We start from the raw sequence: 17,683 nt of genomic DNA, 5'->3' as shown, positions 1-17,683 counted from the left end.
CATTCCTGTTTAATCCCACTGTGCTGCTTCATGTGAGGAACTAGAGGTGTGTGTAACCTGCACACAGTATATAAGATGGTATACTGACTGTGTGTCTGGGTGTCATCAAGTGCTTCAATCTTTAGCATCCAGTTGATTCAGTTCTCACATTTGTTACAACTCCATAGATTGAAAACACAGGACTGTTGGTATATTCAGCATCACGTAGCATTTAGAGATCAGACTTCATCACCACCAAGTTCGTTGTTTGCTCATTCAGCATGACATTTATATGGTAAAAGGAAAGGAGGAAAAAGAAAACATAGCAAATGCAGAGCGAATGCCGTTGCTATTCTCTGGGTTAACACTGACGTGGTGATAGAATACCTGCTGTATCTGCGCAACCTTAAAGCGAAAAAAAACAAATGAATTACTTTAAATGAGTAGTGTCGTTTTTCACCTCCTCTCCTATATTTCTCATTCCCACTCAATTCGTCTCTCTTCTCTTGTCTTGCATCCTCTGCTCGTCCCACCTCCACTCACTGACTTTAGTTTGCCTAATAAACACAGCAGTATCTCTTAGCTTGGATATAAAATCAACTCTTTTTTAGAGCGACACAAGCTGTGCTTTCACATAAAACTACGGTCAATTAGACTTAAGATGCTGAGCCTCTTCCTGGGCCATAAAACATGGATAACAATGAGCAAACGGAAAACAAGAAGCAACAACTCAGTTGCTGGAGTTGTTTCAGGGGCTTGTTGAGAACTTTTTATAGTTTTTTTGTTTTTATTGTGGTACTTGCTTATTCAAACGGCTTTCATATTATCTGGCTTGTTGAAGGAGCTTTCAGAAAAAGTTCCTCTATTTCACTGCTTAGTGAAATCAGGTTTAGTTCCTCTAGCACCACCATGAGGTTGGCATTTATTGAGTGAAGTTTCTCAGAAACTATTGGATGGATTGCCATAAAATGTGGTACATTCATGTGCCCCCAGGGTGAATTGTTACATCAACATTATCATGTTTGTCCAATAATTAGGTTTTTCAGTTATAGCTGTACTTGTACTCAGTTGTACTAAGGAAATGTCAGCATGCTAACATGCTAAACTAAGATGAGTGAACATGTTAAACATCATACCTACAAACATTAGCATGTTGCTCACAGTAGCGCTGCTCTTCACTGCAGTCACAGTGAGACAAGGGTGACCATATTTACAACCCTGCAGTCTCCTGCAGGCTCTGCAAGCCCACACATATATGCGATTATGCACGTGACATAAACGTTTTTATCAGGATGGGGGACAGTTATGATTCGATTTAACACCATGAATAACATGAACGGAGCGTTTTATTTGCTGAGCCTTTAGCCTCCTGGGACAATTTAGAAAACACAGCCTTGACAATGACATATTGATTGACTGTCTCAAATACCAACCAATCAATGTTGAATTCAGACACGTGATTCATTATTCTTATATTAGATAATACTGAGTGGGACAAAACAGGATAGACGTCTATGTAAACGCTGAAAACAAGTCTAATAGTGCAGTAATTCTTTTAATTCTGATGAAAACTGGAACACGAACATCGAAGAGGGCGTCATTTTAATGGTTTATCTATTTGGAATTGGTACACCCAGGTTGAAACTGGGACAGTCCCATTCAAACCGGAATATCTTGTCGACGTAGCTCTTGATATAATTTGGAAGTGAAAGAGAGCTCACAGGCACAGTTCAGAGGTGGGATCTCTAGGAGATCGCTCTGCCCAGAACAGAAATCTTAATGTAATAATCCTGATTACTGACTCTAATATTGTCTGTAGCATGCTGCATGTACAGGTATTACTGCACAAGGAGGCACTGAGCGTGTTCACGGTTTACAAGAAATAGATGAACAATAAGACAAATCAAAGACTCGTGAAGATATTAACGAGCTACGGCACCACCATCGGGGAGAGCAACAGGTCCATCAGCTCAGAGCGTATATAGCGGGTGGGGGTGGATGTGGTGTTGACATGGATACTCGGGTAAATGTAGACAAACACACTCTTAAATGTCCTCACAAAGCAAAGACAGGTTTAGTTGCAGTTTGTAGCAGTTCTCTAGTTCACCGTAGCTCAAATTCAAGTTTGATGAACACAAGTTAGGATTTCCCCGAGCGCAAGTCACTATCATAACAGCAATCAGTTTGTGACTAAAGCAATTACTTTGCAATTATGGACAGTGAGTAAAAGTAATAGTAAGCTGCCAGTAGAACTAGTGGGGATGGAACTTGTACCATGGTCCAGCTCCACATGTGACGGTGTGTCTGCCCTCGCCTTGAGGTAACGCTGTTACTGCTGTAATGTAATTGGACACACACTGGATTCTCATGTGACCCAGTGAAAGACACTACGCGGAGACACAGTCCATGTGAGTCCGTGTGTGTGTGTGTGTGTGTGTGTGTGAGAGAGATGGGTCACTAATGAATCTAAAGAGGACTTTTTCAGAGTGTACAGCAGAGTGGCTCAAGCTCTCCTTCTCTTAAGCTGGACGGCGGTGACTTGTCCTGAGTAGCCTGACCTGAGCTTAACGGGCTTAACTGGACAGGCTCACTGGGGAAAAAAAAAATGGAGCCTGGTTGTAGTCGCGTAACACAGGCTGACTGACAGATCAACACACAGCAAGTCTACAGCTTCTCGTTCTGCAGGTCAGCTCTGCTCATCGCCGTTTCCTAATGCTTGTTCGCTCAGATTCAAATTCACTCTCACGCATTTGGCTGCATGTGCTATTTATACAGTAACTTAAGCTACAGGTTCTCTGGCCTTAAGTTAAAAGTTGGACTATGAGATTCCCTCCAGGTCCAGAAAGGAACCAGCTATTAGATCCAGCCATCATTATCTAAACATCTAAATACGTATTTCAAATGTATTTGCGTTTCAAAGGTTGAAGCTATGACCTCTTTTTGTAGTAGTTGCAAACTTATTTAAAGCTTAAAGTTATGCATGGAATTCTTAATATTACTATATTTACTAAAGCCGAAATGATTCATCCCTTTCATAGACTGAATGTTTTCACCAAATGTCATGGCAATCTCTTCATTACATGCCTTGATATTTAGTGTGGAGACTTGAAAATTTGTCCTAAAGGCAGTTTTAGATGAAAGGTCACGGAGTGTTGAAAATGGAATGGGTCCATCATCTTGAAAGTGCAGATGTGATGAGTAGATTTCATAGCCATTAGGTTATGTCTTATGAGGAAAGGTGGAAATTTTGGCCCGATGTCAACAAATACCCTGAAAAGACCAACATTAAATCCTGTCTGGCTTCCCTTCCCTGTCTGTGGGAAGCCTTTTGGAGTTGGTCGAAGATTGGACCCCCTTCATTCATATGTTTGTTGGGTTTTTCATTAATAGCTCTTTCTCACACATAATCGAACTAGACCAAAGGCTGCCGTGCTTGACTACAGCTTGAGTCCTTATTCTCAGAGGTGGGACTCTCATGGATGCATAAATTGTGTAGTTGGTGAAATAAAATGACATAACTGCTAGTTACATAACCTAGTTTGGCTAAGTGCAAATGTTTATGTCGAACGCCTCAGTGATTATTGTAATTACTTTTGCTAATGAACACGCGCTGAGATTTTGGTTTATGTTTGCATTGCATTGCAAAAGCAATTGCTTCACAATACCGTACAGTCCCCTTTCTTACAGTTTACCTTTATCAGCTTTGGTCAGCGATCAAATAGCACTTGGTTTGGAGGTTTTTCCTGCCTCTAGAGCAGATCTGTCACTGAGAAATGTTTAGGGAATAAATACATGAAATGAAAGCAAATATAAGTAACGGTTATGGTCAATGGTCTGTATTTGTATAGCACCTTTCTAGTTATTTCAACCGCTCAAAGCGCTTCACATCACATCCTCATTCATCCATTCACACATCATTCATACGGGAGGAATGTAATTTGGAGGAGACTGTTCTTTCATTGCAAAAGTAAGTGGCGTGAATAATACAGAAAAAAGAATGTATACCCAAGGTAAGCATGTTAGCTTTGAATAAGATTCAATCAAAGGTTATTAGAGATCATTTTCCAACCTCCATTTAACCTCCTATGTTCCCAACTTAACTCACTTTTTACCCCCAGTTCTTATGTCTTCTAAGCAGTAGGCCTAGAGCATCTTTAGTTATGTATCCTCTCTTTTCTGTATTAATTTCCCCCCCTTAAATATTGATATGGGAGATGCAAAAAAAATGAACATATTGTGTTGTGTATATATTTTTAGATGCAGTGTGGAGTGGAGTGAAGTGGAGTGTATGAGTTAAAAGTTGGTTACTGGAGGTCAAAGTGGCAGGTCCCATGCAGAGTAATGAAACAGTGCTCAGTATTAATCTGTGTGAATGTGCTGTGAGAATATAACCACGGCGTAGCTTGTGTCAGTTGTAGCGTCCATAGTATTTCATGGAAAGTTAGAAAACCAAATGAATAATTCAGAGTGGATGTGGTTCAACAGTTTAGTTACATGACGACTATCTGGAGTAGTGGGGTTCTAATTCTGTGTGTGACCACTGGTGTATTACCGTGATTACGTAGATAGTTGTGTTTTATTATTATTATTATTATTATTATCCATCTATTGTCTATACCGCTCATCCATCAGGAGACAATCCCAGCTGACTTTAGGCGAGATTTACGTTCACATCTACGGGTAATTTAGAGCAACCCATGGAAATGTCATGCAGGTCTTGGAGTCAATATAAGATGGCAATGTTTCCTTATCGATAAACGAAACCTATTAATAACCTTTTAATTCAGCAACTATATTTATAAGACATGCGTAGAATTTTGGCAAATACATATGGCAAAAATGTGCATTTATATGAAAGTGGTGTGGAAATCATTGTAGTTTGGCTCACTAGTGTCTGAGAAGAGCGTGGCCGCTATTGAATAATGTCAGCAACATATGGTGGAGAGGAAGGGACCTTTGTTGATTCAGCAGTAAGATTATTCTCCCTTCAGTAGAGTGTCACAGAAGCCCATTCATTCACACCTTGTTGTTCATATTAATCCATGATGAGTTTTTGTCACTTATTGTTTGCATTCAGTGTTTCTCACCGTAACGCATGAAGCATGCATTGATTACATTTGTATTTACTTGGTACAAGTCTTCTTCGCTGCCTTCCTTGAAGCGTTTTCTGTGTTTCCTGCGGAATAGTCTGAAGCCAATCGCAAAATGTAAATGGTTTTGTCCACATGCATCCTTGTGCATGATACAAACAAATGGACCCACGTGGAAAAACAAAAACTAGTGTTCACACTCGCTGATCAGACACAGGGTTATATATATGTATATTATATAAATGAGAAATATAGAAATGATTCTACAACTTCTTGGCCTAATTTTCACTTAACCCTTAAATGTATAGATGTTTTTTCAAGCATTCCTACATACCAATACGTACTACGACTGCCTTTTTTAAAAAAAAACTTGATATACAATGTTGTTAAGAATAATTAAATAAATAATGCTGCTATGATAAATAGAGGGATTCAAATAGACCTTGTCAGTAGCATCAGCAGATCAGCAGCGATCAGCCATCTGCAATCGGCCCCAAAAATCCAAGGTGATCAAGAGCCTGTAAAAATTGTCACAGGTGATAAAGAAACAATTTAAGTTAGTAAGTAAGTTTGATGTTGTAAAAGTGGAAAAGCTTTAAAAGAATGATATTAAAATAGTTACACTGTTCCTTTAACAATGACTGTCACAGTCATCATAGAGACAGCAGCACTGAGGCACAGCGAGCCTGATTAATGAGGAGAAAAGACAACAGGAAAAAAAAAAAGATTTTTCTATTTTTTTGTTATCTTTTTTATTCTTTTGCACGTTTTTCATGTAATTAAGCTGAACGAGGCTTACTTCATGAATCTGTTTTTGAACTCGTGAAGTTACAGTTGTAATGCTGAGCTGTGAAATGTGTATCTGTAAGAACAAGCAGCGAGGTAAAACAATGCCATGCTAGTGGCCTGATTCCTTCGCCATTTTGCGGTGTGTGCTTGAACTGTAGCGCTAAAACCTGCATTTTAGTTGTAAACTAAGTTCGGTTCAGCTATTTAGCAGGAAAATGGTTTTTATGTGTATTGCACTGTTAAACAACAGGCCAGTTTTCGAGGGTTGAAGATATTTTCAGCGTTGCATTCCCACCATGGCGAGTCACCTAAAGGAGAAAATTGCTGGATAAACGGCGCTGTCAGTGAACTGTACCTGCCCTCACACTACAGATAAGGGCATTGCACTGTTCACCAGGAAAGTGGTAGGACTGAGAGATTATTTCCAGCTGAATACTGCAAACTGCAGTGGAAGCTTATGGACAGTTAAAGAGCCTTAACCAAAGGACTGCTTATTGCCTCATGAAATCTGAGGTTATTATTGTGCGCTGAACAGTTGAATTTTAAGAATTCAGGGTTTTTTTTTAATGTTATTTTGTTTTGAGACACTTTGGTAATGCAAGTTGGTGTGTTACAGTGAAATACTTGTGTTTTTCTGGCTAAGGTAAACAAATAGCAAAAGTCTGAACCTAAGAGAAATAACTACATTATTAAAATAACCTAGGGGGGATAGCTTGAAATTGGAAGGGAAACAGAGACATGGTCAAACTGAGTGTGTATATGTATGTGAAGATTTTATTGTGGTACCAGTTTATGTTTTATTTGTTATTTCCAACTTCTTATAAATAAGCCGGCATTTAAAATCCACTTTCTGGATGTCTGTGGTCTATTACTGCTTATACTTCGAGTCATTTTCTGCTCCTCCGAAGCTGTTAACCTTTACAGGGGCAACCTGTTTCAACCAGAAATATTCATTAACACAAGCAAAACACCACCAAAATGCTATTGCCTTGGTTTATATAATCACTTTTGTTTGTGATCAGATTTGAATACAAAAACATCAGTGGGGTCAAAAAGGCAAAAGTACTTTTCCAGTTTGTGAATAGTAGACACTCTTCTGTAAGCAGATCTACCCCATTTTAAGCAGATACAACAGGTATGTTTTTCATAAAAAACGAAGCTTAGTGCAGCATTTTGAAAATCTTTTCAGAGAGACCAGGCTTTCATCTGACAAGAGCGACAGTGAGTGCAATCAATTAGCAGGCTGAAACAATCAGCAAAGCATACTCACAGCACTGTGCTGGAACAGTAGTTTCTGATAATTGGTAGGCTGTCCTCCCACTGACATGATGAATAACCATGGTGTTTATGGAAAAGAAAGTATTTTCCTAAAGTGGGAGCAGCGCCACTTCAAATGAAACTGAAGAGTGCCTTTATGAGACATAGAGAGGGAGAGAGAGGGATGGAGGAGCAATGGTGAAAAATATGGCGAGGGAGGGAGGATGTTCAGTGTGGGGCTCATTAACTCAGTAGATGTAATCAGTGGGAGGGAGTGAGACATTTTGCTATCGATTAATGAGCAGCATGAGTACTGTGGTGGCGGAGCAGTAGTGTATGTGCGCTGCCTGCACTGAGGCAACAGTGTAAGACTGTGAGTAATTACTCGTCTTTGGATATAAATGCTCAGGGGTTAAATTGGAAATTGTGATATATGGGAGTTCTGATGTTACAACCGTAACCCTAATGTCAAGGTTTAAACAGCCCGTATGTGGTTACTTTATTGATCGTGCGGGGGAATCTATACCCCATTTACATGGACATTTGATGCTGGACTCCATCTATATCTTTTCCCAGTCCTACTTTGTAAACTGTGTGCCTCGTTTTCTACAACAGTAACTTAAGTGTCTGTAAAACTATCTACAAACTATAAACCAACAAATGACATTTTTCTTAACATCGATCATCTAGATGCAGTTTGATTACCAGTTCAGGTGTACTAGATATGTGATATATTTAGTAGATGTATCTTTTTATGACCCTATTTGCAACTCTAAACTGAGAACTACAACTGTGGTGCTGATTTGTATCAAACTGCATGGTGCAGCTCCAGGGAAGAATTAGAGCTCTCTATAACAGTTTGTCCCATGAGTATGACCCATTATGATGCTGGATTATAAGCCTTCACACATGCTCTGAGGTCAGTGTTCAAAGGTCAGTATTATACAGCAGGAACCTTGATGTACTGATGGTTTAGCTCTCTGACAATGTTTTAATTTTGGCTCATGGGTAATGAAGCCACTTCCCCGATGAAAAATGGACAAATGTTTTTTTTTCTTTTTCATTTAGAATCATGGAGGAAACCATTCAAACTGATGGCCTTAACGGTAGTCCATTGTATTGTTGAGCTAGCAAGGACACTGTCATGTTTTCATGTTGAGAAATATTGAACAGGAAAGCAGTGACAGTGAGGTAAAGCGGAGCGTTTTCCCCTCCATAAAAATTGTCGAGTTGCTTCCGCTGTTACACACTGACAAAAAACATGATTTTTCAGGATCTAAAGAGAAATCGATTGTGGAGTGATAAAATAAAGGGAGGAAACAAGTATCAGAAACAAATAGCAATACAGCTTCTGTGATTCCAGGTCCTACACAAGTCTAACTAACAGAAAAAAATCATACTGAATGATAATCCCATAGAAATACATTAGTTTGAAATTCCTGCTAAGGGACACAAAGAAAGATGACAAATTAATAGATTAGTTTTCTTAACTATTTCACAAACTTTGGTTTGATGCGTCAGTACTGTTATCTTGTTCAAATGTATGGAGGACCAATACTGTCTAAATGAATGAATGAATAAATGAATAGAATAAGTTATAGAATAAAATAAGAAATGAATACAAAAGTAAATAAATAGACAAGAGTATTAAAACAGAAATATCAATTTATATATGATTTATAAATAAATGAATCCCTTCTTTTATTTTGATATATTTTTGCATGCATTTAATGGTTTGTTAATTTATCTATTGAATCATTCATTTATTTCTTAATTTGTGATTATGGCAGTTTTTGTCTTCCATACATTTATCTTTTATCACAGTTGCTCCCCGGCTTGACAGGTCTTCTGCTGTACCTTTACTAGGACTTCTGTCTGTTTGGTGCAACCACTGTGTATGGAACATAGGTGCTACAGGCATTAGTAAACTATGCAGTGCTGCATGCTCAGTGGAGTTTCACTGCTAGCAACACTCACATGTAGCAGTTGGAGAGAAGTGGTTGAGTAAGAAAAAGCCATATAGCTTAGTAGATGAAGATAAATCATGCCCTCCGTAGTTTTTACAGTCTGGGACATATCACAGGCACCTGAATGTCACATCTACACGCATGCCTTTACATTCCACGTGTCAAATACTTGAAAACCACATGTGCACATACTATGTGAACACATCACACGATCAAGTTATGCGATAATTGATGCTTAAATTGGTGGATTTGACACTTTCACAGGAGTGGAGGGTGAATCCATTGATCATGTTATTTCTTCAGTAATATATGGAAGTCTTATTTAAGGCTACTTCAATAAATAATGATGCATGCGAATGCGAATACAGCATTTTCTTAAGCCACAAACTCAAAAACGGTAGAAGACAGCTTGTCACCAACCTCCACAGTAAATTTCTGAACCATGCAGAAGAGTTCTGCTGGGAAAACAGCACTTCAGCACTTCCCTCAGGAAAAAAAATGAAAGATTTAAATAAAGTAAAAAATGCAGTTTGTCTTTAGTGTAAAGCGTAACAGCAGTAGGAAGAATATGTACCATGGCATTTATTGTATGCTGAAATATTCAATATTTGCCAAAATACATAAATATGAGCTCATGCAGTGGAAGGATGATAAAGACAATGCATGCAGTGGTTTGTGTAAGTATTGTACGCATCTCCACCACAGAGCAGCCATATGGGACGCATTATGGGCCCACCATGTGGTGTCATCAAACTGACAGGACCCAGTGATTTAGCCCTGCTGGAAGTGGATGGATCCATGCTTACCTTCAAAGGCATCTGTCTTCTGGCTCTACGAGAGTCTAAAAGCCCCCAGGGACACAGTACGGCATGTTGGCCATTCAAGTACCTCTCAATTACTGCTTTTAATTTCCCTTCCACTGCTGGTCTGTCTCCATTAGCCGTGACATTTCTCCGAGGTGTGAACTATACGGCAGCCTTTCTAGTCATCATCACAACCCCTGTCTGCTGCAGAGCTTTTGGTGAAACTGGTGTATTTTTACATATCATAGTGGGGACAAACTGTAAGGATGTGAAATTGAGTTTAAGAAGGCTTGTAAGAAGGCACGCTGCAGCCAAAGTGCATGGGTGCAGGGTAATACAGCCAAACAGCTTCATTTAGGCTCTGAAAATGTCATGCTCCTCAGGCTCCTCTGTGGCTTCCAACTAAATCATTAGATTTCATGAATTAAGTTCTATTGATTAAAGAACTCATTTCCTTTAGTTGTCCGACTGACCAGTACAGCTGGTTTAAAAAGGGTCAAAAATTTTAATTCCTTGCACAGTTGTCATGGATTCTCCACAAATTCTCTGTGTTAATAAAGCAATCTCCAGCCAGTAAGCCAGTAAAATAGATCTTGGTAGAAAGTTCAGTTTTGGTGACCAAAAAAAGAAGAAGCAGAAAGTTCCTGCTGCTGTCACGTACTGGCTTTTCCAGTTTTGTGAAATGTGAATTGTGACTGGATCTTTAAAAAGCGATTCTGCATGTGCTGTTCCCTCACTGTAATTAATAGGTTCTGTCTCTTTAAGAGCTTGCTGCTTATTACGACGTCATCGGCTGCTAATCGCAAGAAGGGATTTTGTCAAAAAGGGGAAAAAAAACTTTATTCAGTTTTGTCATAAAACCTGGTCATATTTTACATTTCTTTCCCTTTGGAGCCACTGTCGGTGTGTTACACTGATAAAATATATTTTAACTTACCTAGAACGGTCATGTTGTTCAGTTTCTATGCAGAGTTTAAGGTTTAAAGGCATTTGTGTTTTGCACGCTAATATTGGCATGCGCTAGCTTTTGCTTCTATTGAGATGAATGGGATGTCCATGTTAACAGTTAAAGCTAAATAATAGTATGTTGTTAGAGATGAGCTTTACACTATGAATATTGAACCAGTGTGTTAGCGTATCATTCGATAGTCATGTTTATTGAAGACTTTACTGAAGGATCATCTTTTATACATTGATTGTAGTTTTAATTCTGATGACCATTAAATGGAGTTGAAGGAAACTTCTAAGGCACTGTGATTGGAAGAGGAGTCATCTGTCTGCCAGTCTGTGCAGGGCGTACAGACATCTTTGTGAAAAGATCACCTTAATTTACGCATTTAGGAAGCTTCAGGATGGTTTTATGTATTTATGCTAGGGTGTTGGAGTTGCCCCATGAATATTAATGGTTTGAACATCGGTTGAGGAACCACTGATGTGGACAACTTTAATTTCCACTGTGTCAGTGTACACAGAGCAGGACAGGATCACCTGTCTGCAAGCTAATACGTTTCACAACTTCCTATATTTGTCTCAAAAGCCAAGTGTAATGGAAAAGAAAGATAATGCAATGCAAAAAGGCACTCAGAGCAGTGCAACACATCCAGCAGTGTGGGAGGCAGTTTGTCGAAGCTTTTGCGGAAGCACTGAAATAAGTGGTGCCAAGAATGATGCTATAAAGACAGTGGTCAGCTACATTTCAACATCCAAACGGAAAGAAAATTAGCTACCGTCACCTTAAAAGCACACAAAAGAATTAAAGGACCTGTGTATCATCAAGACTGTGTGGGATTCCAAAAGAAATTTGTGTTTAATCTAATCAGCCCAGACAGAAGGATGCTCCTGCTCCCCCTGGTGGTTGACGTGACACACTGATGTTAAAAACAAGGGCACCCTGTTGCTGCAGTCCTCTGAGAGTTTTCGATCACTCCTTTATTATTCTTACCCCACAAACTACATTACCATTTTCGGATTTGTAGCATTTTTCCTCTCTAAAGCACAAACAGTCCAACAACGTCACAGAATGGTAAAAAAAAAAGTGCAGCTGAGTATACCGCTTATCCTGTATAATAGATTGCCAGGTGCTAGAGGGTGAAGAAATAGGAAGTAGGGAGAGAGGGAGAAAGAAAGAATAAAAAAACAGAAAGGTATTTTTCTGTGACTTTTTCGTCATCAAATTGTATCATATAGGGAAAAAAAATGGACTCAAACTGCTCATGAGATCAATGGAGTCATGAAGAAATAAGATTCCTTCCCAGCGGCTCTGTCTGGGTTGCTTGGACACTGACTTTCTCTGCACACACACACACACACACACACACACACACTTGCAAATGTCTAAACACATGCTTTCGTACACACAAAACAATCACATCGGGTTTAGTCAGGCAGTTACAGGCTGCCATGTTTTTGCTGCCTCTTGATAGGGAACGTATATATCAGAAAGGCCTGTTTTCCCTTCCACTCTCCTCTTGATTTTCCCTGAGGCTGCCTTGGCAGCAAAGTGACCAAATCCGTCCCATTAGAAGTCATCCATAGCATGTTTGGGCATTTTCTGACATAGCAATTTTCTACGCAAACAGTGGAGGAGACAAGTGCAAGACGGGATTATGGTTTAAGAACACTTCCTTGGCCTGTCAACATGGAGTATGCATGTGTGTGTGTGTGTGTGTGTGTATGTATGTGTGTTTGGGGAGGGGGGTTGTTTTGCTGCGTTGGAGGTTTGGTGGCAGTGGTCCACTTATTTTTTTAATCCCTGTCAGTTTTGCTCCGCAGGCGTCATGGTCACGCGCAACCTAGTCAGTTCTGTAGCATGTTACACACACGAATGCAAACACTCACACACTGATACACTCACACACTGACACACACACACACATCGTATCTCTTCAGCTCAGCGCCGTGCCATTTGGTGAGTGGTCACAGAGTGTATACACAGGAGGCAGCCAACTATATCCCTCGTGTTTGGGCGTCACACTCACTGATTCCTCCTGCAAGCACTGCTTACAAACCGGTGATGGACATGGCAAACAGGTGATGGAGCATCTGCACAAAGCCGCCGCTATCATTTGAATGCAAAGAGAAATCAAGTGACCTTCTTAACTCAGAGGAAAACACCAGGCGTAGCTTCCCCATTCGACAAGGAGACCCCAGTCGTCAACTTTATTCACGTGGCCGAGAACTTTATTTGTGAGTCTGTTAATACTTCGGAATAAACAATGAGTGACAGGTGTGCTTTTTAACTTATATTTAGATGGTTTAGGCAGCAGGAAAAACTTTCACTCTTAAGTGAATGTATCCAAGGAGTTCACAGACTGCGCCCATAACAAGCAAAAAGCTTAGTGTCGGGCATCATCCGCCATTCGCGCTGGATCTCCTCCACGGTGTCAAAACGGCCACCGAAATGGAAGAAGTTTCACAGATCATCATCTCGGTGAGTGGAAGGCATGGGGAGTGATCATTGTTCTGTTGTGGGTGTCAGTTCTACATTTTCTAAGCCTTTCCTTTTTTTCTAATAGCATTGTCATATTGGAGCACCCAGTTTTCAATGCACACATCAAATGCACGTCCCACAGTCGCTGCTGTTGATCCTGTGTAAAACGTCCTCGTAAGCATTATTCCTTCGAAACGCTCCAGGAACAGTCTCACCTTTTTGACCACACCCTGTGTAGGTCCAGGCCCCATATAGTGGGCGAATACATTGCTGTCATACCTGAAATACTGAAATACCTGGAGCCAAAACACCATGTTTTTCTCAGCTTCACTTCAGATGCAGCACATGTGGACACATGCTATCTAACACCCACTATGTCACGTTTTTCCGTTGCCTTTAAAGCACACAAAAGGCCGTACATCTAACTTTCTGTTGTATAGTCACATGGGGGCCATTTGTGGTGTGACAATGCTGCTGTGATTAATATGTTGGGTCTGGCTCTTTGTACAATACAGTGTGTGACTAAATACCTTCAAAACTATCGTTTGAAGTTTGTTGCCACCCTCAGCTGTGCTACTGTTACCTGAGCAAACTTCAGCATGTTGGCATTACTGTTAAGCTGTTAGGTCAAACAGTGCTGTTCCTCACACGGCCACTTGGCATGGCTGCTGTTCACTGTGAATATAGTGTTAGAGTTTCTGTGCCTCAATCATAAATGTAGTAAATCTTGGACAAATAGAATTAAAACCACCTGAGTCAATATCACCATAAGGTGCCTTTGAGACTTCCCAGTTTCCCCCCAAAAATCTGAGATTTTCCATTTAACTTCACATTTATTGTATGAAGTAGATGTTATGCTGTTAGAAATGCATGTTGGTCAAGCTGCCACACTTTTTATAAATTAACTGTAAGCAGACAATGTACACGCAAACAGCAAAATATGTCAACCCTGTCAGGGACAATTTCAAAGTAGAATAAATACATTGTAATTACATAGTGATTATAAAATGTATATTTTCAGAAAGCTATTTAGTCCCTTTCTCAACACTATGTTTTAGTTAATGGGAAAAGTATTTGGATAGTAATGAAATTAGGGCAACCATGTCCCCCCTGTCATGGAAGGCTTGCTGACAGGGTGGACATTTTTGGCTAATGTTAGCATTTAATGAGCACATGGTGGACCTTCACTTAGCAACATGATTCAGTTAGCAAGCGGACTGTGTACTGTTTAACACATATATTTAGAATTTCTGAAAGGTTTTTATATTAATTGATATTTCACTACGACAGAGTGGACATGTTAAGCTTGACAACATCTAACTAAACACCTAATATGATGAAAATTACGAAACATAAGTGTAAATACCTACTCTGCAACTAGCCACTGTTTCAGTCTCCACTGAAGAAAGACAAAATGCTGGTTGTGATGTCACTGAAAACATCAGCGGGTTTCTTAAAGGGGCAGTTAGCCCAAAATGACAGGGTGGACAGCAATCTCAAGGACACAATACTATTATGAAAATAGAATATATATGATCAAAATGACTTGTTTTATCAAATAACTTGTTGTGACAATAAAACCATGTAACCACTTATTACACACACTGAAGTTAGCAGAACAGTGTGTGGGACATGCCAAAATCACGTACATCCAAAGAAAAAAAATGGTATAAAATGAAGGAAACACATTTTAAGAGACATATTATTGTACTGATATGTGTGCAGATCTTTGGTCACTTATAATAAGACCTCAGAGTGATTCTGATGGGGACACCAAAGGCACTTTATAGTGATATTGACCCACCTCCATGGTTAGACACCAGTAAGGGAACGCAAGCAAGTATGCTTTTTGTCGTTTAGCTTAAAGGAAACTAAAAGCGGCACTGATACATAATTCACATTTGTATCAGCTGATTGGGAGTTAGTCTGATTAGAAAATAATGTTCCTAATTTATTCCAGTATGTCATAATTATGTGTGATGTTGGTCGGCAGGGAAGTGACATGAGTCATGAAGTAAAGATGTGGATATTAAAGTGGTATTTGTATTCATAGACAATACAATGAAAAACCTTTGGACATACTAGAAAATAGAGCAGTATTTAGCAACCTACTGCCCTGTGTATTTATCAATCTGATATCTAATTCATCACAATAAATTAAGTGACATCAAGGCTATTGCTTTTTGTACACCTCCTTGATTTGAGGTGATTCTTCATTAAAGATTTATTTTATATAGACTGGAAACAAATCCGCAAACTTACCAGTTTTTCTCTCTAATTGTTTGTGTTAAATGCTCCAAGGCAGCAAATTACAAGAAAACAATCCTCAGACTGAATGAAAAACAATTTGTTTGGATTTTCACCTTTAAAATGCTGATAATGACTCTGAAATGATTAATGCTTGCAATTTAGCTGCTGTGCCGAAGAGGACGGCTCGCTGCTCCACTAGAATGAGAACTGAGGGAGTAAAGGGCGGAAAAAAAAAAAAATATAGAATAAAATAAAATTAAATGTTTCTAAATTGGAAATTTCCAATATGAGGAGAGAACTGAAAGCAATTAATGGAATCAGGAAAGTCTCTGTGGCTTTTGAACTCTGATTAAATGTCCTCATTGCAGGAGAGACCACTCCCTAAGAGGGAGATCCATAGCATATCAGTACTTTAAAGTGGCCTGCTGTTAAATCCATTATCCTCAGAGACAGAGGTGCTTTTAGATAAACGTGCTTAAGGACATTGTTAAAGATCGAAGGGTAGTATTTCACCGATTCTGCAAGCTGCTAAACGGCTACCGCTGATGGGTCGCTGATGGGTTACAGGCTTTTTGGTGTTTACCAGCAGTGTCCCTCCACAGGCGTGATGATAAGGTTAGCCGTCCAGGATAGCAATGCATCTGTCCACCCAGTAGTCTGTCTGTCCGTCTGTATTTCAGGCAATCACAGTCGCAGTAGCTGGCGTCCCTTGGGTCTTCCACCCGAATGCGTCCTTGAGCTAACAATGGATACAGGCTGATGAAAATTTCATGACCCAGCAAATGTAGGAAATGGACAGTGGTGTGGTTTGAGTGACCAGGGGTAGACCTGATGGAGGGAGGGTTGGGGAAACAGAGGGGCAGAAGACTTGTAATACTTACCAGAAGAGAGATACTCATACAGCAGAAAGGCCATTAAACAGCGTTTCTTTTCTCTCTCTCTCTCTCTCGGAGTGAGAAAGCCTCCCCATTGGTTTCACCATGTCTGCTTGCTACTCTGCAGTCCAGTATACCCACCACAGAATTATGATGCAACACTTGCTTTCATATCTGCTAATATTCAGTGAGAGCAACAGGGAAGGCTATTACCACACTAAAACCCACATTTCTTGGAGTGCCTGATGCATACGTTAGCTCTTGTAACTAAAAAAAAAAAAAAAAATCATTTCTTTTTGCTGTTCATTTTTCACCATTTTACTTTCTGAAAGAGACATAGGAGGTTGGAGTGTATCCCAGGTTGCATTGAGTTTAAGGCACGCCTGGAGACGCCTGGTCTTCAAATTTAAAATGCTCCTCACAGGCCTCTAATGATGGACCTGAACCCTAATGGACCTGTGAAATTAGCTCTAGGATCAGATTGGGCCAAATGATTTATTTAAAATATGTATATATACTGACCGGAGGTATTACAGACCTGACCCCGTGCACATCAGTGCATATCTTCTTCCTTAATACAGACAAGCACCTCTTCCTTTTTACCAATCTCTCATTGGGACATGAGTTGTTTTTTGTTTTTTATATATATTCAGAAGAGCACTCAAATCACTCCATCCTCCACGGTCCATCTGTCAAAACACAGAGAGAGAAAACAGTGAGTTACATTTGGAAGGGATTGATTCATTAATGAAGAAAAATCTGTCTGCAAATAATCAACAGATACAAGTGGGCACATTTCTGCCCACTGGCATATATGTATTTACTGAAAACCTTGGTATGATTAAAGTCTGTATTATTATGAAAATAAATAATCACCTATTAACCAAGTACACTGAATCAAGTTTTGATAATTCACTTCCCAAGTCATGATTGCTTTCCATTTGTTTCCTGCTGAAACACCACAGTTTATCGGTTTATCTCTCTCTCTCTCTCTCTCTCTCTATATATATATATATATCTATATATATAGATATATATATATCTATATCTATATCTATATATATATATATATATATATATAGATATATATAGATATATATATAGATATATATATATATATATATATATATATATAGATATATATAGATATATATATAGATATATATATATATACCTCAAAGTCAAAGTCAGCTTTATTGTCAATTCTCCACATGTGCCATACATACAGAGGAATCGAAAAATA

The sequence above is a fragment of the Pempheris klunzingeri genome, chromosome 6 (assembly GCF_042242105.1).
Source record: "Pempheris klunzingeri isolate RE-2024b chromosome 6, fPemKlu1.hap1, whole genome shotgun sequence".
NCBI classification, from domain to species: domain Eukaryota; kingdom Metazoa; phylum Chordata; class Actinopteri; order Acropomatiformes; family Pempheridae; genus Pempheris; species Pempheris klunzingeri.
This window is presented reverse-complemented; position numbering follows the sequence as displayed.